The sequence below is a fragment of the Arvicanthis niloticus genome, chromosome Y (genome assembly GCF_011762505.2).
Source record: "Arvicanthis niloticus isolate mArvNil1 chromosome Y, mArvNil1.pat.X, whole genome shotgun sequence".
Classification (NCBI taxonomy): Eukaryota; Metazoa; Chordata; class Mammalia; order Rodentia; family Muridae; genus Arvicanthis; species Arvicanthis niloticus.
This window is the reverse complement of record NC_133431.1, coordinates 12,908,429-12,931,946: the sequence shown is the minus strand read 5'-3', so window position 1 is coordinate 12,931,946 and position 23,518 is coordinate 12,908,429. Positions and strand designations below refer to the sequence as shown.

Here is a 23,518-nt window from a genome sequence, read left to right as displayed (position 1 = left end):
TCTGCAGGTCCTCTTCTGTGCCTCTATCCCTTCCCCAGGTTCTCACTCATCTCCCTTCCCGCAAACAATGTCTTTTTTTTTTTTTTTTTTTCCGGTTTTGGAGACAGGGTTTCTCTGTGTAAGCCTGGCTGTCCTGGAACTCACTCTGTAGACCAGGCTGGCCTCAAACTCAGAAATCCACCTGCCTCTGCCTCCCAAGTGCTGGGACTAAAGGCATGTGACACCACCGCCTGGCTAAACAATGTCTTTTGTACCATATCTGTTGAATGTTTTTATTTCTCAGGACCTGCTGTGTTAGAATAGCTTGGATATTTTGGTGACATATTTTCCTGGTTATTATTTATTATATTCCTATGCTGGTGTCTAGGCCTCTAGGTTTAAGGTGATTATAGATTTACGTACTGATTTCTGCATTTCTCTTGCTTGGTTGGACATTTTGTTTCTAGGTTGCTGTTTGATGTCTGGTTTTACAAAGAGAGTTGCCTGAGTGTTGCTTCTTTTACTTACGTGTTTGGTGGGTATGCTCAATAGGGAATGCTTGCTAATGTTGGGAGCAGTGAGAAGAGGTGGGCAGGAAGAGATGATCTTAGCATCCTCAAGGAGACATAGTCAGGACAGAGGTAAAGCTGCCTCTGGTGTTTAGTACAGTAGGAGGGAAAACTGTGATCATTGCATCTGGGATAAGAGACAGTGTGGTAGATTTATAGAAAGCTTACCTTGTGTCCTGGCAGGTAAAGCATGTGGTTGAACAGGGACTGTCTGCCCAAGAGGGGTTGAGACACAGGGATGAGGCAGGAAAGGAAGGACAGGTGGGGATTGTCTCTCTTACCTATAAGAGGCATGCACAGGGGGAGAGGCAACTTCCACTGGTATTCTGTCTCAGAGTAAGTGCAACTGATATTAGGATCTGCAGTAAGAGATAGTGAGGTAGGTCTTTGGATAAAGTACCTTTTCTACTGCAGTGCATGGCTTGTGGTTGAACAGGAGCATCTTTCAATAATAAGGACCTCAGGCACAAAGATGAGTTTGTAAAGCCCAATCAATTCTGTTTTAGAGAGTGCACGAAGTCTATTTGAGCAAATATCCTATGACAATCCCCCCTTGTCAACAGCCAGTCAAGGTACAACTGTAGGGTTAAACTTCATGTAGATAACTAATTCACCTTACAGAGAAAAAGTTAGTCTACCCATCATGGTTGTCAGATGGTTTTGCCCCCTTGATTGGTTCCTGCAGATTATGCTGGACATGTAGTTTTGAAAATATTAAATTGATGACCTGTATGTTAATGTCTCAATCTTTCTGTAACTACAATAAATACACAGCACCCCTAGACTTGGTCTCTCAGTTTTCATCTCATGTGAGGCTGACTGGTGAGAATTTTTATTACAGAACTCATAATAAAGACCTCCCTGTGTTTGCATTGCAATGGGCTCCTTGTTGGTCTTTGGGGTCTCTGTGAGTTGGACATAACATCTTAGTGTATTGACCCAAGATCCTCAGGACTCCCAAACAAAGAATTGAAAGGCTGTTTGTTAGCATGCACCATTGTTGTTTTTGGGTCAGTGGCTTGCCTGCTAGATTTGTGTCTGTGTGCCTTGGTTTTCAGGTTTTTCTTGAGTATATGTGGAGGGAGATGACTAAATTGAATGTGAAACCCTGCTACAGTGGATACACTGGAGAGTCATAGCCCCAAAGTGCTTCAAAGATGGTCCAAAGACTGGTATTCAGGACAGTGTGCCTCTGGTCTAAATTTTTGGGAAGGTTAGAGCAGACTTCGAACCCTGCTACAGGGCTCACACCTGCTGCCATCCTGTTTTCTTTCTTTCTTCTTCTTTTTTTTTAAATGATTTATTTTTATTGTCTTTTTTGTTTATTTGTTTGTTTGTTTGTTTTTGTTTTTCGAGACAGGGTTTCTCTGTGTAGCCCAGGCTGTCCTGGAACTCATTCTGTAGACAAGGCTGGCCTATGGCATCCTGTTTTCATTTTCTCCTCTGTACAAGTGGAGGAATCTGCTGGGTAGCCTTTACCGCCCCCTTGTGGCTGTCTGTTATATGTGTAGCACTTTATTATTCTGTGACTGAGGAAATGAGACTGTTTCCATTCCAGTTGCTTTAGTTAATGACCCCTCACCTTCGGTTAAATCCTTCTTACCAACAAAACTAATACCCATTGACTAGTCCATGACAGAAAACTCTTCAAGACAGCATCCAGGGCACAATCACTTTCTTTCTACCTTGTTTTACAGGGTGGAAAGAACAAAGACCTCATTTTCCCTCCCCTTTCATTCTACCCTCTGCTCAGTCTATATGTGACTCTGTAGTTTTGGAGTTGTCATTAGCTGGAAGATTGTTCTTCATTCCAACAGAGTTAGCATATCTTCCTTGGACCAGAGATCCTGTCCTTTGGGGAGGCCATTTCCAGGTCTGTGGGGCAATCTGCTTCTCTATCCACCTTCCAGCTGTTTTAGCCACATCTTTGGTAGCACTGGCCTGGGAACCCAGGGTTAAAGACACCTCACCCCAGGTCAGCACAGCCTCTGAGCTCCCCATTCCAGTGTATCCTTCCCTGCTCTGAACCAGATGCCCTCCCTATTTTGTCCTGGCTCAGCCACAACTCCAAGTCCCTCATAGGGTGGCAGGAGCTCCTGTAATTGATATGGTTAAATCATTGGATTTGTTTTATAACGACTTCCTCATTTTTGTGTCTGTGACATAGTTGTCTTAAGTTCTCAGCATTTCAGATCTACAGTCATCTGAGAGATCCTTAATCGAGGGTGTGCCCTCATCTGAATGGCTGGTTTCTATGTCTGTGAGAGATAGTGTTGATGATTCATTAGGAAGGCTCTTCCACTGAGGGTGGCAATATCCCTAAGCAAGTGGTCCTGGGATGGATGAGAGAGCAGGCTGAGCATGAGACAGTGACCAAGCAAGAGAGCAAGCCAGGAGACAGTGTTTGTCCATGCTTTTTGCTTTCAGTTTCTAATCGAAACTCCCAAAATGATGGACTGTGATCTGACAGAACCATGTACAACAGCCACTTATTACCTGAGATGCTGTTGCTCAGAGCATTCAATCACAGCAGCAGAGTAACAAGTTAGAACAACAACAACAACAAAATGGTATCCAGATGTGATTATGCTGCTGGACAGAATCTATGTTCCCTTTTGAAGGAATGTGGAGAATATCACAAATTGAGATGGCAAAATCATAGAGAGCTGTACATGGATCTTAATCAGTTGTTCTCATAGGACATGGAAGCTTGGGGTGTTGACAGTAGTGCAGCCAAAGGTAGTTGAGGTCGTGCTTGTTCAGTGGAAAATAGACTCTGAGAAAACTTTAGTTAGAGGTCATTTGTGTGATACTTTTGTCAAAAATCTTGCCTACTTTGGCTTATGCCCTGAGACATTGAGTAGGGTAAAATTTAAAACTAATATGCTGATTTGTATATTTTTATTTTATTTATATGTATTGTTTACTTTTCCCATTTATTTATATATTTCCTTATATCTCAGTTACTACCCCCTCCTCATTCCATCTTCCATAGTACCTCATCCCTGACTCCTTTTTTTCTCCCCAGGGAGGGTTGGGGGCCACTTGAGTATCCCCCAGTCATGGCATGTCAAGTCTCTGCAGGGTTAAGCACATCCTCTCCTACTGAGGTCAGACACACCAGCCAAGTATGGGGAACAGTGTGGACAGACAGGCAACACCTTAAGGGACATCCCCCATTCCAGTTGTTGGAGAACACATGTGAAGACTGAGTAGCACATAGAGTACATATAATACTGGGGACCTCTGTCCATCCTGTGTATACTCTTTGGTGGGTGACTCAGTCTCTGAGAGTCTCCTAGGGCCCAGGTTAGTTAACTCTCATGTTCTTCTTATGAACTTCCTGTTTTAAAGGCAAATAGTTGGGTCTGTCTTACACTTTCAGGTGTTTAGTTCATGACCAACATAGCAGGTAATAGGGACCAACTGAAGAAGGCATCACTGATGCTAACTCAGTCCTGGCAGGACAAATTTAAAATATAAATTAAAAATAAAATAAATAAAATAAAATATAAAGTATAAAATAAAGTTTAAAATTTAAAATATATAATAAAATAAAATGTAAAATATAAAACATAAATATAAAATATAATATAAATACAATTTTAAAATATAAATTAATAAAATAAAGTAAAATATAAAGTATAAAATAAAGTTTAAAAATCAAAATATATAATAAAATATGAAATGTAAAATATAAAATTTAAATTCAAAGTACAAAAATAAAATAAAATATAAAATATATCAAATATAAAATATAAAGTATAAAATATAAAATAAAAAGTAAAATATAAAATAATATAAAAATAAAATAGAAATATAAAGTATAAGTATAATAATATTTTAAATTTTATATTTTATTTTTAATTTTAGATTTTATATTTCTAATATCTTAGAAAAAACTTTCCCTGGTATGCAATACCTAATAAGATAATAGGACCCGATAATGGACCCGTCTTTGTTGCCCAGGTAAGTCAGGAACTGGCCTCCCAGCTGGGGATGAATTAGAAATTGTGCATTTAGGCCCTAGATTTTAGGACAGGTAGAGAAAATGAATAGAACTCTAACAGAGACCTGGACTGACTTGGCCTTGGAGACTGGTGGGAGTGATTAGACAGTACTCCTTCCCTTTGCCTCATTCCAGGTTCAGAACACCCCAGGGACTGGTTAAATCCTGTGTGGGAGCTGCCACTGCTCACTGAGACAGGGGGGCACTCAATCCTTTTCTTCTTTTCTTTTTTTATTTCTTTTTTTTTATTCCTTTTTTCTCTTTTTTCTTTTTTTATTCTTTTTTCCCCTTTTTTCATTTTTTCTTTTTTCTATTTTTCTTTCTTTTTTCTTTTGTTCTATTTATTTTCTCTTTCTTTTTTTCTTTTTTCTTTCTTTTTTTCCCTTGTTTTTCTTTCTTTTTTTTTTCTATTTTCTTTTTTCTTCAGGGCACTCAATCCTAATATTGTTCTTTCCAAATCCATGTTTGCCCACATGAAAGCGTTCTAGGTGGCTCAACATATGAGACCAGAGGCCTGAGCACCAGTTCCAAGCAGGAAACGCAGTCTGACATCACTGAGCTGGAAATTTGGAACCCAGCTGAACGCACCTGATGACGACCCCAGACTCAACCCCAGATACACGGGCTCTAGTGGCCGACTTTGTAGGCTACAAGCTAAGGCAGAAGGGTTATGTCCGAGGAGCTGGCCCAGGAGAAGGCCCAACAGCCGACCCACTACACCAAGCCATGCGGGCGGCTGGAGATGAATTTGAGACCCGCTTCTGGCGCACCCTCTCTGACCTGGTTGCTCAACTACATGTGACCCCAGGCTCAGCCCAAGAATACTTCATCCAGGTTTCCGAGGAACTATTCCAAGGAGGCCCCAATTGGGGCTGTCTTGTGGCATTCTTTGTCTTTGGGGCGGCCCTGTGTGCTGAGAGTATCGACAAAAACTTAGAGCCATTGGTGAGGCAGATACAGGATTGGATGGTGGCCTATCTAGAAATACACCTGGCTGACTGGATCCACAACAATGGCGGCTGGACGGAGTTCACAGCCCTGTACACGAACAGGGCCCTGAAAAAGACATGGTGTCTACAGGAAGGAAACTGGATGTCAGTAAAGACAATACTGACGGGGGCCGTGACACTGGGGGCCCTGATATCTGTAGGGGTCTTTCTTACATTGGTTTTTCTTCATCCAGGCTGGTGAACTTTTGTTAGAGAAAGGGTAAGAGCTGTTCAGATTTTAGTGTTACCCCATCGATATCGAACTTTAGGTCAGGAAAACGAAAGTTATGATGATACTGAAGTTTAAAATTTCTAAAAATTTACGTTAGAAGTGGGGTGGGAGCGGGCCTATTAATAGTTAAGTTTTTATGATTAAAAACCTGATGGAATATTAACAATGTGGTAAAGCCTTTGCATGTCATAGTTTTTTACACATACACAAAGAAATTACACTGGAGAGAATCCTCATTAATGTAATCACTGGGGAAAAACTGACAATACTCTTTTATCTGTGACTACACAATAGAACACATTCAAGAGAGTGACTCAGTGTCATCAAGGTGCTAAGCCCTTGCACTGCACAGTCATCACCCATTACATAAAAGAACATATACTGGAGAGAAACTGAATGTCATGAATGTGGTAAAGCCTTTCCAGGACACAGTCATCTCTGAATACACAAAAGAAAATGTGCAGAGTGAAATTTATGAATGTAGTCAATGTGATAAAGCCTTTGCATGTCACTGTATTCTCCACAGACTCACAGGAACACACGCTTTAGAGAAAACCTTACAGATGTAATGAATGTGGTAAAGCCTGTGCATATCTCTGTAGTCTCCAAAGACATAAAAGAAAACAAACTGAGCAGAAACCTTTTGATTGTTCTAAAGTTGGGAAATCGTTTACATGCCACAGTGGTTTCTGAATACAGAAATGAACACATATGAGATAGAAACTATCTGAAAGTAATTAACATGTTAAAGCCTCTGCACGTCCTAATATTTAAATGCATGAAAGAATTCATAGTTGAAGTAAACCGTGGTGATTTAAATATTCTTGACCCTAAAAAGTGGCAATATTAAGAGATGTGTCTTGTGGGAGTAGATGTTACCTTTTTGAAGGAAGTGAATTTCTATGGTTGTGGTCTCTGGAGCTCAGGCCAGTACAAAACAGACCCTCCTACCACTTGGCTGGAAGACAGTGTCTTCTTGGATGCCTTCTCATGAAGATGCAGAACTCTCAGCTCCTTCTCCAGCATCATGGCTGCCTGCATGCTGACATTGGACTAAACATTTGAAAGTGTAAGACAGACTGAATTAACTATTTGCCTTTAAAACAGTTGCCTTGGTCACAGTGTCTCTTCTTAGCAATGGAAATTCTAAGACAGAAGTTGGTACCCCAGACTTAAGTATTCTAATTGGTAGGCCTGACCATGCTTTTGTTGGATGCAATGTGGATTTTTAGACTTTGGATTTGTACATGCATTAAGTGGAACTTCATGGGCCATCCAATAGAACACATATGACCTAAGGGTGGTTTGAACTTTGCATAGAATTTTTATAATGTTTTGCTGAAGAATGCTGCTCTGTTTTGCTCTCATCTGAAGGTAAACAGGTTTATTTTGATAACTGCATTGACAAAGGAAGTCTCAGGAAAGCCAAGCATAGCTTTTGGCCTGTGCTTACTCTCATGGTGGTTGTTTTGATCATGCTTAGTAATGTTAGAAAGGAAAAATATGAAATGTTAGCTTCAAAGAGAAAATCTCACCAGGAAGTTGAATGAAGCTAAATCCTATGATCAAAGACACACAATGGAATTAAAGAAATGGTGATATTATGGCAAGATTCCATCCACCTAAACATATGGATGTAACGTTATATGGATGAGAACTGTATAATGTTAGGCATTATTATTAACTGGTTATTGTTTTTATGTGTACATAAGAGGATAAAAGTACATGTCAAATTGAGAATTGACAGATTGTGATTACTTTACAGGGATTTCAATTTAAAATCTAAAAAAATATAGGATATACTTAGGTCCAGGCATGGTGGTATACAACTTAAATCCCAGGAGATGAACATCAAGCAGATGTCTGATTCAAGTCATCCTGGTACAGAACAAGTTTAGGTAATGAAAAGTTTAGATATGGGCAGAATGGGCAGAGTGTTACACACGTATTACTCAACATTCAGGAGACAGAGCCATGTAGATCTGAGTTCAAGATTCATCTACAGAGCAAGTTCAAGGACAGCAGAGCTAAGGCAGTGAAGGTGTTGAAAACTAGAAAGCTGGTGATGATGTAATAGAAGGGGCGATGTTTGGGCCCCAGCAGCAGAGGAACTCAGCAGCTTTGTCCTTGTGACTCTGCTTTTAGAGGAAAGAATAGAAGGGATGACTGAGACCATTGATGCTGGTTGGCTGTAGTTAGAAAATAATAATAATAATAATAATCAATGCCGATCTATAATGAATAAACAGTAATCAATAATTATCAATACTGATTGATAAGCTGGGCGGTGGTGGCGCACGCCTTTAATCCCAGCACTCAGGAGGCAGAGGCAGGCAGATTTCTGAGTTCGAGGCCAGCCTGGTCTACAGAGTGAGTTCCAGGACAGCCAGGGCTATACAGAGAAACCCTGTCTCGAAAAAACCAAAAAAAAAAAAATAATAATAATAATAATCAATACTGATTGATAACCAATAATGATCAATAATGGATAGCACACACCTTTTATCCCAGCACTTGGGAGGCAGAGGCAGGTGGATTTCTGGGTTTGAGGCCAGCCTGGTCTACAGAGTGAGTTCCAGACAGCCAGGGCTACACAGAGAAACCCTGTCTTGAAAAACCAAAAAAAAAAAAACAAAACCCACAAACAAACAAAAAACAAAACAACAAATAATCCCTACAGGTTCCCACGGCCCACAGAGTAAAAGATGAAGTTCTTACAAAAATCCATCCATCTCTTCCTCCCTCCCTTTCCACCCTCCTCACTCTGGCCAGGACCCATTCTGTTCTCTTACCTCAGAGCCTGAATTCAGCCTAGGTGTTCAGTCTACCTGAGTATTCTTTCCTCAGATCTCCACACCGCCAATTCGCCTGCCTCTTAACTGTCATTCAGATGTCTCTTCTCTGGGATGTCCCCAGCACACTCTCACCACCTTCTGCTTCCTCCAACCCACTTATTCCCCAAACACAAGGGAACATGTCTTTTTACTACAGAAACTGTTTATGATGTCAACCGACTAGAAACCACCTTCAGAAGGGCAAAGGTGTATCTGTCTGGTTCCCTGCCACATTTCCACAGCCAAGAACAGAACTCTACATGTATGTGGGGGGGGGAGGGCAGCGGCAGGGGGTCTGCACATTTTTCTGCATCAGTAAGTGAAGGCAGGCAGGCCTGGAAGTGGTTTCCCTTAGCTACCATCTTGATTTTCTTAGAGGGGATAGCTAGGCTGAAGGTTATTCCCTGATCAGCAGAGACCCCAGATGCCCTGGCTCTTCCACTGGGATGTAGGATAGGTGTCCCTTGTCCTAACTCTGCACTTCACTTGCTTTCTTCATTTAGGCTGCAATGAGGCCCTATATGGCTAACATGGACCAGCAGAAAGTGCCAGGGAGGAGGCCAAACAGGATGCCAAGCCTGAAAGCCTCCACTGAGCTACAGTGGGAGAGCTGAGGTGAGGATTGATGTGTTCCTCAAAAGGTTCAGAGAAGACAAGCCCTCTGAACCCCCTGACACCAGTTACATGCCTCCAGCCACTTTGATACCCCATTACCTACTCTGAACCAAGAAGAACCACCACCCAAGTGATGTCTACTCCAGTGGTTAGGGCCAAGCAGCTGTTCCACCATGCCTCAGGTAGGCTCCCCACATGCAAGGCGGACAGCTCATACTGTTACTTTAAGTTCCGCAGGCCCTCACAGTGACACAGGAGGGTCTGTGAGCAAATTCAACATTAATTCTGAATCTGTTGTGTGCCAGGTGAGGCAGGAGCATGTTCCCTGACAAGATGCAGTTTTTGGAAGAGTTGGCACTTCAACTAATCCCTGCAGAATGGTTCTAATCCCACTAGGATAAAGGCTTGACAAGCTAATGGGCCATGTGACTAAAGGCACAAAGACAGGTAATTTACAGACCCATGCAAGAAACAGAGACTTGGCTGCTACTTGGAAACATATGTCTATGAGGCAAAGACAGGCCAAGGTGAAATTCTGAAGAGCCTTGTTCTACATTGAGGAGCCTGAAATCAAGTAACAGGGACCCTCTGAAGGTTCCAGGGTGGCAGTATGACATGACCCAAGAGATGCTTGGGGAAAGAGACTCTGACCATAGCAGTGGACAATGGGGTGGTCACTTCGGTGGTTCTCTTCTGAGGGAAGCATCAGACAGGGAGAGTGTTCACAGACTGCACTGAGGGAGGGCTCTGATGGGTGGCAGGGATGCAGGAAACTCTGTTTCTTGGGATGCACTCCAATTTATCTTAATTAGGTTGAACTGAGGAAAGCAAAAGGAGGGAATTCTGTGCAGGCACTGGAAAGCTGCCAACACATGGAGCCCATGTTGTGATCTGGTGCTGAGAGCCCTTCATCTCTTCCATTACTTTTATTTATTTATTTATTTATTTATTCATTTATTTATTTATTGAGATAGAGGAGGGGAGTGGGGGAGATGAGAGAGACACAATAGAATGGCTCAGAGAACAAAAAGCTCTGGTTCCTTTTGGTGCCTCACTTTTATCAGGGGGTGCAGCTCTCTCAGTACCCTATAATCACAGTGCAGGCAGGGATGCAGCCAGTGACTTACCATTCAGGCATGGATGCATCCTGGACAGCAAGTCTTCCTGCCAGTGTCTGCCAGCTCAGATCTGATGCACAGAATGGGAAAGGAGGCCTGAGAGTGGAGGGGTTTGGGCCAAGGTCCAGCTGGTCCTCTGTGATCTTACCTACTATGTGTCTGAGGACCGTGCTAGTTTTTAAACTTCATAGAATACTTGAGGAAGTATTAGTCTTGCCACTTTGCAAATGGAGTAACTGGGGTTCAGTGGTTAAAGAGATCATTCAAATACATGAAGCCAAGACTGAGCTGGATCTCTTTAGCTTCAAAACCTAAGTCTTTAACCTATGCCACACTGACCTGATAAAAGGAAACACACACACACACCCCACCCCCGCCCACATGCGAGCTTGCCAATAGGCTTCCTGGGAGAGAAACACATCAAAGGAAACAGTCTTACAGTCCTGCAGGACTGCAGGTGCTTAAGGCAAATGTGGCCCTTGGGTTGGGTTGGCCAGCTCTCAATTAAACAGGCCCTGGATCAGGCCCCTCTTTTTCTGTCCCACTTTCTCACTCACTCACTATCACTCTCCCCATGCCATCACTGGATCCCTGGACTCCAGTGACTGCTGGAGGTCATGTTCAAGTCTCACCTTGATTCTGTCCCAACAAGGTGATAGAGCCAGTGGTTCCCCCTGCTGTACTTGGCTCTATCTTGGAGGGATGCTGCACTGGACTGTACCCAGGTGATCAATACACATGCTGCAGGCTATAGCCCAGACAAAAGACCCAGAGGACCCAGAGGGTTCACAACCACAAAAGCCAAGGGGCTTTGTGCATTCAGCCCCTCACTACTAATAAAAGAATCAGAAAGCACCACTAAGTCCTAAACCAAACACCATAGGAAAACAAAGACACCAAATAATAAGACCAAATAATGAAAATTAAAATAGTAAATACTGCAATCTTTTCCTCCTTCACTTCCTCCCATTTGAGTAAGGTGCTATAGAGAATTAAGGACAGGGTTTCTCTGTGTAGCCCTGGCTGTCCTGGAACTCACTCTGTAGACCAGGCTGGCCTCAAACTCAGAAAGCTGCCTGCTTCTGCCTCCCAAGTGCTGGGATTAAAGGTGTGAGCCACCACGGCCCAGCGAGAGTTCTACATCTTGATCTATAAGCAGCACTAGGAGACAGTGTCCACAATGGGCATAGCTTGAACATCTATTAAAACCTCAAGGCACAACTCCACAGTGACACACTTCCTCCAACATGGCCACACATACTCCAACAAGGCCACACCTCCTCATAGTGCAGCTCCCTATGGGACAAGCATTCAAACACATGAACCTATGTGGGCCATTCCTATTCAAACCATCACAGTAGATAAGTTTTCAGACAGGAATTGCATAGATAAAACTATACATAAATTAAAATTTCCAGATATCTTCACCAACCCACAAGACAAACTACTCAACCACAGCAGAGATTAGACCCAGGAAGAGTAGATAGAACTGGTAGAAGAGACAGCAAAAACAAAGCGGTTAATTAAGTGATAACCTTTCCAGACTGAGAATATGGCCCTCTCCTGACATCTTTTACAAAACCAAATGTTTTATGCTGTGTATGTACCCTTTCTCAAGCAAGAAAGAACATAAGATCCTTTCTTGGGAAAATCACAAGCATGAACCCCAAAAGACCTCAGGGCCAACCCTAATCCTGAGTCCCTGCATGAAGACCCTGAGAGGTAAAGTGAAGCCTAGGTCACTCTACGGACTCCAAGATGTTGGAGGTGACAAAGTTGTGAGACATCTGCCAGAAAGATTGGCTTACATGGAGTGAAACCAGCCTGTTAGAGATATATTATGAAAAAGAGAGAGAGAGAGAGAGAGAGAGAGAGAGAGAGAGAGAGAGAGAGAGAGAGAGAAAGAAAAAAGCCGGGCAGTGGTCATGCATGCCTTTAGTCCCAGCACTCGGGAGGCAGAGGCAGGCTGATTTCTGAGGTCGAGGCCAGCCTGGTCTACAGAGTGAGTTCCAGGACAGCCAGGGCTACACAAAGAAACCCTGTCTCGAAAAACCAAAAAAACCAAACAAACAAAAAACAGAAAAAAATGCCCTTCAGAACACACACACACACACACACACACACACACACACAGAGTGTGGTGTCCCTCAGCATTTTTGGAACAACTTTAAAAAAAACAGAAAAAAAAGTGGATTCCCCTCAGAGGACACATGTACATTTGAAACAATTTCAACATCCTTCAGGCATGTCTCTGTAGTAGACTTTGAAGGAGACATTAGTTACAACTGCAGCACTGGATGCTATGGAGGCTCTAAGGTGCTTGCTTGTTGGACTTGACTCTTTTGGACTTTTTCACTCTCCAGGTCTCAGATGAGAATTTCCATGATACTGATGGCTGGCTGGTGGTTGGGAAGACAGACTAAAGGAAGGTTGGCTGGCTGGACAGTAGGTGGCAGCATGAGCCTGTGCAGGCAGAGCAGGCCGAGTAGGTCCCAGCCCCCACCCTGCCCTCGATCCCCTGATTTTTTTATTCTTTCTCTCCCCATTCTCTCTCTCTCTCTGTCTCTCTCTCTCTCTCTCTCTCTCTCTCTCTCTCTCTCTCTCTCTCTCTCTCTCTCTCTCTCTCTCTCTCTCTCTCTCTGTCTCTCTGTGTGTCTCTCTCTGTCTCTCTGTCTTCCCTGTGTGTGTGTTCAACTGAGGAGGCAATGGCAGAACAGTGTTTGACCCTTCTCTATAAGCCAGGCTAGCCCACTACTGCCTCCCCCTCCCTCTTTTTTTAAGTGTGTTTTTAAAAATTCTGTTCAGTTTATTGTAAGTTAATCGCATGTCTTATTTTCCTTTTCATTTTTTTTTAAGCTGAGTCAGGGGCTTCTGCACATAGACCTGGAAATTAGTACCTAGATCGGGCCTGCCTTCCTCCAGGACCCCACCTGGCTTCCTGTCATTGTCCATTTAGCTTAATTTCAATATTTATTCATGTCTGAGAGGGACAGAGAGGATGAGGGAGAATTGTATCACAGGCTATAGTTTACTTTCTTCACTAATCATGTGGTTGTCCGCCCCGCCCTCATTTCCGTCCTCATGCCACATGTAACCTTGAGTAAGATAAATCCTTTTTGTTGGCACCCATACCATATGACACAGGCTTACTCCCACTGAGCCCTCTGATTTTCCTCACATCTCTGTCTTTTAAAAATTAGACTTGGGTGGGGCTGCTGGAGAGATGGCTCAGTGGTTAAGAGCACTGATTGCTTTTCCAGAGGTCCTGAGTTCAGTTCCCAGCAACCAGATGGTGGCTCTCAACCACCTACCATTGGAATTTAATGCCCTCTTTCGAGGATGAAATCCAATGTATTCGTGGAGAATGGTAAGGAAGCTTTTCTGAGGAAGGTCTTCTGATCTAGAAAGTACCCTTAAAATGAAATGTGAATCACAAGAAGCATTTGTTTTGAAATATTGAGCTAGGAGCTACTTAAGCTTACACAAAATAGTCCATTGTTTAGATTGATCCCAGGAAGGAGGAGGGGAGAGAGAGAGAAGAGTGAGAGGAGAGGAGAGAGAGAGGAGAGAGGAGAGAGGAGAGAGGAGAGAGGAGAGAGGAGAGAGGAGAGAGGAGAGAGGAGAGAGGAGAGAGGAGAGAGAGAAGAGTGAGAGAAGAGAGAGGAGGAGAGGAGAGAGAGAGAAGAGAGAGGAGTGAGAGAGGAGAGAGGAGAGGAGAAAGAGAAAGAAGAGAAATAGAGGAGAGAGAAGAGAGAAAGAGAAGAGAGAGAAGAGAGAGAGAAGAGAGAGGAGAGACAGGGAACAGAGAGGAGAGAGAGAGAGAGAGAGAGAGAGAGAGAGAGAGAGAGAGATTGTAACATTTAATTAGAGCTGGTTTGTGAGACAAAAACTTGTATTTAATGAGTAGTGCTGGAATTAAGGGAGGGTGTATGCACCACCAGGACCAGCTGAATTTCTAAAAAACAGAAGAGAAAGAAAAGAAAGGAAAGGAAAAACTGCTTTCTATATACCCAAGCAATGGTAATTTGCTACAGTGTCCCTTTTGTGTAGTTTGAATTAAACTTTGGTTTGTTTAGGAAGTTTCACACACACAGTATTATCTCCAAAGAGGAGCCAACAGCATCTTTGTGTGTAGTCAGTAGTCAGTTGTTGCACTCTTTAAATGTTGTTGTTGTTTGAAAACCCAGTTCTCAGAAGGTAAAATGGAGACAAGTCCAAAGTCACTCGCATTGAAGTCATCTCCAAATGACAACTACAGGACCAGGGTAGAATTGTGTGGATGAGGAAGAAGAATCTAGGAGGAGCTTTGGGATGGGAAACTCTGATCGGAATACAGTGTAGAAAATACAGTTTCTTTCTACCATAAGCCCCCTCCAACAAAAAACAAAACAAAACCCCCAAAAACCCCACCACCATCATCGTCACCACCACCAAAAACCTCTGGCAGCAAAACCATAGCGACTGCAATTGTTCCTTGTCTGAATATCCAACCACTTCCAGCTAGGTTGGTGTGTAATTCTGTCCCAGTTGTGCTACCGGGGTTAAGAAAAAGGGGAACCACCTATATAGTTCTGTGACACCATCATCCATATATCTATATCTATGTCAATGTCTATGTCAATATCTATGTCATCTATATCTATATATCTATATCTATCTATATACCCCCCCCTCAGCACAGTCCTGGACAGTCATTCCTTTAAGCTTCAGGTAAACCCTGTAGGGTAAGCGTTCCAAATTCATCCATCCTGAAGGGTGGGTGTGCTTGCTTCCTTCATTAAGATCCAAACTTTGGTTGGTGTTGAAATAAAGAACAAATGAATGAATGGATGAATGAATAAATAAATAAATAAATAAATAAATAAATAAATTAGGAGGGGATACAGATGCCTAATGGTTGTAATTTCCTAATACACAGGCCTAGGCTCCATTTCCCTGTTGGAGAGATAGCTGAGTAGTTAAGGGTACTGCTCTGTCACAGGACCTGATTCACTCTTCTGGTGTGTGTCTGAAGACAGCAGCTATGGTGTACTCACTCATGTGTAAATCATAATAAACAATATTAGAAATACCAGGTTATGTAAATAAAGCCCAGATCCTTGGCCTGAAAAGTCCCTGAGCTGGCAGGGCATGGCAGGCTGGATCAGAGAGTGTCTTCCTCTGTCTCTTATCAGGGTGTGTTATCAGTTGGAGTGCCATTAGCCTTTCCAAGGACCTAGGTTATCCTGGAACTTTGTGATGGTGGGGGTGGGGGCAGTTGGAGGCATTGGGGGAGAATTTAGGCAGCGTAAATGAAGAAATAAACTGGAAACTTTATTCATTTATTTATTTTATTGAGTGTATGATGGAAGAGGGAAAATGGGAGGGAGGGAGGGAGCGAAGGAGGGCAATCTTTCCATGCTGGGATGATCCATGCCTTGGAAAGGAATTCCTCCTAAAGGAGCTGTCATGCAGTCATCTTGCAGCTTTCTGCGGGGGCGGGGGGGTTTGGGGGGGTTGGTTCTGGCCTCTCAACGGGTTTCCAAAGGGCAGTCAGAGAACCCTGCATGGAAAGAAAGGGAAACCATGTTAAGCAAGCAAGCAAAACCACAAATCTGTCTGTTAAGTTCTTCTGTTAAAGGAATCGTGGTGAAGTGAAGCAGAAGCAGAAGCAGAAGCAGAAGCAGAAGCAGAAGCAAAGCAAAGCAAGCTCATATTCATTCCAAAAAGGCTGATAGCTAGGAAGCTTGGGCTACAGAGTGAAAACAAGTAGAAGGAAGGAAAAATAAATAAATAAATAAATAAAATTGCAAAAAGGCTTTGTTAGAACATGTCTAAGTTTTAGGGAACAAGGCTTGACATTGAAACCCACTGGTTCATTAGCATCTTCCGCAAATCTCTCAGACAATGTTTCCCAATGCAGTGCCTACCACCTTCTCCTCCATGATTGCCCCAGACTCCTCACTGTGGGGCGTGTGTGTGTGTGTGTGTGTGTGTGTGTGTGTGTATGTGTGTGAGAGTCCCACACAGCAACCATCAGTGGAGGCTTACAGAGACACAAATAAGACAGCTAAGGCTACAAAATAAAGATAGCAAAACAGACAGGGAGACAGTGTCCCAAAATTGATCCCCCAAAAATAGTAGGCCAGAGTGAGGGACCAGTCAAACTTCTTATCTGAGAGAGAGGGGGGGAGAGGGAGAGGGAGAGGGAGAGGTAGAGGGAGAGGGAGAGAGAGAGGTAGAGGGAGAGGGAGAGAGAGAGAGAGAGAGGAGACGAGAGGGGGGACAGAGAGAAGAGGAGAGAAGAGGAAAGAGAGAAGAGGAGACAGGAGAGGGAGAAGAGGAGAGGAGAGAAAGAGATAGATAGATAGATAGATAGATGATAGAAAGAGAGGATAGAGAGAAGAGGAGATGAGAGAGAGAGGAGAGGGAGAAGAGGAGAGGAGAGAAAGATAGATAGATAGATAGATAGATAGATAGATAGATGATAGAAAGAGAGTATAGAGAGAAGAGGAGATGAGAGAGAGGATAGGGAGAAGAGGAGAGGAGAGAGGAGAAAGAGGAGAGGATAGAGAGATAGAGAGAGGAGAGGAGAGAGAAGAGGAGAGGAGAGGAAAGGAGAGAGAGGAGAGGAGAGAGAATCCTCTCTGCTGTTTGATCTCTTTTGTGAGCCCTAGAAAAGTGAAACATCAAGCAAGTACCTCACATATTTGATTTAAAGAGTCGAGACCACATACAAACATATGTCTTTTTAAATTTTATACACATATACACAGGAATACTGGTGTGACACTTGGTATTTGTTATAGAACAACTGGCCGACCTGATAATTAAGGAAATCATATAAATTATAATAAGATAATTAAAGAAAAAGAAAAATGTGTGTATATGTGTTTTTAAAATTATATGTTTTCTACATACATATTATATGTAATACACACACATACATATAATACTCTGTTGAACAATAATACTCTGTGAAACAAGGCAACTGGGCTACCTCACAATATAATTTAAAACAAACAAACAAACAAACAAACAAAAAACCAGCTCAATAAAAGGGGACCCGCAAAAAGGGGGACGGGGAGACAGAGACACAGACATACATACATATATATACATACATACATACATACATACATATATATATATATATATATATATATATATATATATATATACATATATGTATATGTAGGCACTGGACCCTCTCCAGCCTTGCCTCCCGAAACTTATCCCGCTCATCCCCGAGACGCCCGTAGCGGCGCCAGGCGCGTGCGGAAGTGAGGAACAGGAAAGCTAGGATGAGAGAGCGAAACTCCCTCTACCAGAGAGCCCGCCAATGCAGCGACCCAGATGGACTCGCTTCCTCAAAAGCCTGGGCGGCAAAGGAATCCCCTTTCTCTCCACTGTCCCTGCGAGCGTCCCAGGAACGCGACACGGAGACTGGCGCGGGAGGGGACCCGAACCGCAGGGACGGGGAAGCGAGCACAGGGGAGGACGGGGGTCCTGTCTGGCACCGGCGGCAAAGGGCGAGACCGAGATCGCCCTTTGCAACCCCCCCTTTCCCATGACCTCCCCCTTCCACGCCCTCCGAGAGGCCTTCGGTGGGGACCAAGATACCCCCATCGGCTGCACTGGCAACCGTGGGGACCAGCCAGCCGCCGCCAACCGACTCGCTGCCCACCCCCGGCTTGGCCAGGAGAGTGGGCGGCAGCGGCGGCAGCGGGCTGGGCTGCAACGACCGACGCTGGAACCACCTTGGAGAGGAGGGAGTAGGAGGAGGCGAGAAGGAAGAGGAGAGACTGGTGGAGACCCCGGCCGGTCGGCGGTACCGGGGTCAGCGATCGACCGCCTTGCACACGCGAGTGCGAGTGCGAGTGGGCGTCGGGAGGCCCGCGAGAGACAAAACCTTGTGTTGAGGGCTGACTTTCAATAGATCACAGCGAGGGAGCTGCTCTGCTACGTACAAAACCCCGACCCAGAAATAGGTCTTCTACGAATGGTTTAGCGCCAGGTTCCACACAAACGTGTGATCAGCGTGATTGATGAGAGGGTGGCCCCCTTTCCGGCCGCACCCCATTTCCTGGGATGAGTGGCTCTCTACACCAGACCCCAGTCCCGACACCCATGGGGGGACTTAGAGGTGTTCAGTCATAATCCCACAGATGGTAGCTTCGCCCCATTGGCTCCTCAGCCAAGCACATACACCAAATGTCTGAACCTGCGGTTCCTCTCTTACTGAGTAGGATTACCATGGCAACAACACATCATCAGTAGGGTAAAACTAACCTGTCTCACGACAGTCTAAACCCAGCTCACGTTCCCTATTAGTGGGTGAACAATCCAACGCTTGGTGAATTCTGCTTCACAATGATAGGAAGAGCCGACATCGAAGGATCAACAAGCGACGCTATCAACGCTTGGCTGCCACAAGCCAATTATCCCTATGGTAACTTTTGTGACACCTCCTGCTTAAAACCCAAAAGGTCAGAAGGATCGTGAGGCCCCACTTTCACGGTCTGTATTCATACTGAAAATCAAGATCAAGTGAGCTTTTGCCCTTCTGCTCCATGGGAGGTTTCCGTCCTCCCTGAGCTCGCCTTAGGACACCCAAGCGCGGACGGGCGGGCGCTTGGCGTCAGAAGCAAGAGACCCTCGAGGCTCGTCTCCCCCCACCCCCGCCTCACCGGGTCAGTGAAAAAACGATGACAGTAGTGGTATTTCACCGGCGGCCTGCAAGGCCGGCGGACCCCCTGCCCCAACCCCTCGTGGAAAAACGGAAACAGGACGCCAAGGGCCTCCCACTTATCCCACACCTATCATGTCTCTTCACGGTGCCAGACTAGAGTCAAGCTCAACAGGGTCTTCTTTCCCCGCTGATTCCGCCAAGCCCGTTCCCTTGGCTGTGGTTTCTCTGGATAGTAGGTAGGGACAGTGGGAATCATGTTCATCCATTCATGCGCATCACTAATTAGATGACAAGGCATTTGGCTACCTTAAGAGAGTCATAGTTACTCCCGCCGTTTACCCGCACATCATTGAATTTCTTCACTTTGACAATCAGAGCACTAGGCAGAAATCACATCGTGTCAACACCGCCGCGGGCCTTCTGTGATGCTCTGTTTTAATTAAACAGTCGGATTCCCCTGGCCCGCACCAGTTCTAAGTCGGCTGCTAGGCGCCAGCCTAGGTGAGGCGCCTCTCGGGGAAAAACCGCGACCCGGGGGAGTGGACCCAGCAGGGGAAGTGCCGGCGTGGGGAGGGTTGTTGGGCCTAACACAAGGTCTAATCTCCATTTCACCTCCACCCTTCAGTCATGTACACAGGTGGAGGGCGTGAACAGGCCCTAGAGAGATTTACATACCTGAAGGCCAGAGGTGGAGCCGATTAAACATTCCTCCCCAGCCCCTCCCCCCCTTCTCCCCTCCCCTTTTTAACTCAGGTCGATCCTGGGTTTGAGGGGTATGCATCCAGATCCATCCACAATTCGCCATGTGAATAAACCAGTTTTGGAAACCCAAGGACTTCTTCGTGTGTTGGGCCTGCGCCGCTATGAGGAACCGTGAGGAGCCAGGGAGAGACTTTTAGTTAATGAACAGCTGGGCCCAACTTCCAGCTGGAGAAACCCAGAGCGTTCCCAGCCGACTACCCACAGCATGGCAGGAAGAACCGCGGGATCCCCAAGCCTTTTTTCCCCACAGAGGGTCGCGGGGGCAAGACACACAGCGCCGCCGGGACCATGAGAGAAGCCCCAGGGTCCCACTCCAGAACCTCTCCAACCCCGTGTGCCAGTGACCCGCCAGTCTCCCCAGGTACAAGCGCAATGCCCGCTGCAGCTGGGACGATCCATGGGAAGGGCCGGCTCTCATCCAGAGTCGCCGCCGCTGCCCCCCCCCCGAGTGTCCGGGACTCCCCCCCCCGAACTGAACGGGGACCCATGGGTTCCTCCTGCTCCAGCCTGCGAGGGGCTGAACCCGCCGGCCCCCACACCCGGCGAGGGGGAGAAACAATGGGGGTCTCTTGGGGAGAGGTGAGGGTGGGCCTGGGTGGCCAGGAAAGGGAAGGGGGTCTCCCCAGGCATGGGAGAGGGCGGTGGCGCCTCGTCCAGCTGCGGCGTGCCCAGCCCCGCTTCTTGCCCCAGCCTGACTGACCCAGCCCTTAGAGCCAATCCTTATCCCGAAGTTATGGATCCAGCTTGCTGACTTTCCTTACCTACATTGTTCCAACATGCCAGAGGCTGTTCACCTTGGAGACCTGCTGCAGATATGGGTACGGCCCAGCGCGAGATTTACACCTTCTCCCCCAGATAGTCAAGGGCCGGCGAGAGCTCACTGGACGCCGCCAGAACCGCGATGCTTTCCAAGGCACGGGCCCCTCTCTCGGGGTGAACCCATTCCAGGGCGCCCTGCCCTTCACAAAGAAAAGAGAACTCTCCCCGGGGCTCCCGCAGGCTTCTCCGGGATCTGTCGCGTTACTGTACTGGACGCCTCTCGGCACCCGTCTCTGCAACTCCGGATTCGGGGATCTGAACCCGACTCCCTTTCGATCAGCCGAGGGCAATGGAGGCCATCGCCCGTCCCTTCGGAACGGCACTCGCCCATCTCTCAGGAATGACTGACCCATGTTCAACTGCTGTTCACATGGAATCTTTCTCCACTTTGGCCTTCAACGTTCTAGTTTGAATATTTGCTATTACCACCAAGATCTGCACCTGCGGTGGCTCCACCCGGGCCGGCGCCCTAGGCGTCAAGGCTCACCGCAGCGGCCCCCCCCACTCGTTGAGGCGTAGCGTCCAGGGGCCCAACACCTCGGGGGCAAGACCCGAGGGGTGGCGGCATGCAACGCCCACCATGCCCGCCGGGAGACGTGCGCCCGCGGCCACTCCAGTCCCATTCCAACTGCCGGCGACAGCCTGGTATGGGCCCGACGCTCCAGCGCCATCCATTTTCAGGGGCTAGTTGATTCGGCAGGTGAGTTGTTACACACTCCTTAGCAGATTCCGACTTCCATGGCCACCGTCCTGCTGTCTTTATCAACTAACACCTTTTCTGGGGTCTGATGAGCGTCGGCATCGGGCGCCTTAACCCGGTGTTCGGATTCCACGCCCGGCTCCACGCCAGGGAGCCGGGCTTCTTACCCATTTAAAGTTTGAGAATAGGTTGAGATCGTTTCGGCCCCAAGACATCTAATCATTCGCTTTACCAGATAAAACTGCAGGCATTTCAATTTCTGCTAGAGCGCCAGCTATCCTGAGGGAAACTTTGGAGGGAACCAGCTACTAGATGGTTCGATTAGTCTTTCTCCCCTTTACCCAGGTCGGATGACCGATTTGCACGTCAGGACCGCTACCGACCTCCACCAGAGTTTCCTCTGGCTTCGCCCTGCCCAGGCATAGTTCACCATCTTTCGTGTCCTAACGCATACGCTTGTGCTCCACACCCCCCCTGTGCCGCAGGCAAGACAGGCCGGTGGTGCGCCTTCCGCGGACTGGAGAGGCCTTGGGATCCCACCTCAGGGACCCGGGTGGGGCCCTTCACCTTCATTGAGCCACGGCGGCTTTCGGACGAGCCTCCGACACAGTACATGCGTTAGACTACTTGGTCCGTGTTTCAAGACGGGTCGGGTGGGTGGCCGACATCTCCGCCAACCCCAAGTGCTCGGGCTCCGATAAAAAAGCGCGTGACACAGGGTCCCCTTTGAGCCTGATGACGCGACAACGCCCTGGGCGCACTGGGACAGTCCGCCCAGCCCCCCGGACCACCGCCCCCGAGAGGGAGGAAAGCCAAGAGGGGTGGGAGAGCGGTCGCACCATGGGAGGGGCGGTCTGGTCCCCTCCTCCCCACATGGAGGAGGAGGAGGGGGAGAGCGCGGCGACGGATATCTGGATTCTTTGGCCCCGAAATTCGGCGAGCGCTGCTGCCAGGGTGCTGTAACACTCGGGGAGGGGTGATTCGGTGCCCCCACATGTGGTACGCCCCCCCCAGCCACCTTCCCAACCGTCCTGCAGCCGATCCAGGCGCACTGCCTTGGTGGAAGTCCACCCCGTAGCGGCCAGTCGCCAGCCAGGGGTGGTCCCCTGCCGCCCCCGCCCCCGCACCACACCTCACGCCCGCCAACGACACTCCCCCAGAGGGGAAGCGGGGGATGAGGGTGGTGGCGGGACGCAGGAACTACTCGCGCGAAGGGGTCGGGAGGAACCGGGAGCGGGAAAGATCCGCCGGGACCGCTGGCACGGCCGAATGCACGCCGCCGGGTTGAATCCTCCAGGTGGACTGTGCGTACCCCACCCGTTTACCTCTTAACAGTTTCACACCCTCTTGAACTCTCTCTTCAAAGTTCTTTTCAACTTTCCCTTACGGTACTTGTTGACTATGTGTCTCTTGCCTTAGATGGAGTTTACCACCTGCTTTGGGCTGCATTCCCAAGCAACCCGACTCCGGGAAGACCTGGGCCCGGGCACCGGGGGCCGGTATCGGCCTCACACCGTCCACAGGCTGGGCCTCAATCAGAAGGACTTGCCCCCCCCATAAGCGACACCGGGGAGTGGGTCTTCCGTATGCCACATGTCCCGCACCGTGCTCGCGGTGGGGACTCGGCGCTGGGCTCTTCCCTGTTCACTCGCCACTACTGAGGGAATCCTGGTTAGTTTCTTTTCCTCCACTGACTAATATGCTTAAATTCAGTGGGTCGCCACGTCTGATCTGAGGTCGCGGTCAGAGAGTGGAAGAAGACCGGGCATGCAGGAAGGGAGAGCGAGGTATCAAGAGGGGGCAAAGAGCCGGGGGACTGTCGGGAGTGGAGGGGCCCAAGGACCTGCAGGGTGGAGCGACCCACGACACAGCCAGGTTCCGAGGGGGAGCCGGGACCGAGGGGAGCTTGCGTCGGCGCATGGACACCAGTGTCCCGATGGCCAACACCAGAGCTGGCACCCCTGGGCGAGGGAGGCGAGGAAGGTAGGTGCCACAGGAAAAAAAACAGGAATGCAACTGGGGGGCAATAGGATGTCAAGTATAAATTCCCTTCCTGGGGCATCATCCTGCAACAGGATGTTTTGTTCTTTTGTTTTGGTTTGGTTTTGGGTTTGTTTTTTGTTTGTTTGTTTGTTTGTTTTGTTTTGTTTTTTTGAGACAGGGTTTCTCTGTGTAGCCCTGGCTGTCCTGTAACTCACTCTGTAGACCAGGCTGTCCTGGA

At 47.0% G+C, this 23,518-nt stretch overlaps 1 non-coding gene and 1 pseudogene across 1 annotated transcript; one reads left to right on the top strand and one right to left on the bottom strand.

Moving 5' to 3' along the window:
- The first annotated feature begins 5,148 nt into the window (after window positions 1-5,148).
- On the top strand, window positions 5,149-5,748 carry LOC143437307 (bcl-2-like protein 2 pseudogene; annotated as a pseudogene).
- A 12,481-nt stretch (window positions 5,749-18,229) lies between these two features.
- On the bottom strand, window positions 18,230-23,037 carry LOC143437427 (28S ribosomal RNA). Its single transcript, XR_013106910.1, has one exon. It is a non-coding gene; the product is annotated as a 28S ribosomal RNA (ribosomal RNA).
- Window positions 23,038-23,518: the final 481 nt, after the last annotated feature.